Below are 212 nucleotides of genomic sequence, written 5' to 3'. Positions count from 1 at the left end.
TAATTTTCTATGTATTTTAATGATAATTGCAATTTATGATAACGGACACACACACAAAATATCTTTCACATGGTAAAATAGAAATTACAAGTATGTGATAGTTTACGTAATAGCCGTTGTTTAATCCTGGCGGCGCTGCAGATGTTGACGTTTGCAGACGTTTTGCTGCAGACATAAGATAGCGGCTAGCGGTCCATGGTTACATAGTTAAA

This window comes from Odontomachus brunneus, unplaced genomic scaffold (assembly GCF_010583005.1).
Source record: "Odontomachus brunneus isolate Ranch 3 - 2012 unplaced genomic scaffold, Obru_v1 Obru_scaffold_217, whole genome shotgun sequence".
Lineage (NCBI taxonomy): Eukaryota > Metazoa > Arthropoda > Insecta > Hymenoptera > Formicidae > Odontomachus > Odontomachus brunneus.
This window is presented reverse-complemented; position numbering follows the sequence as displayed.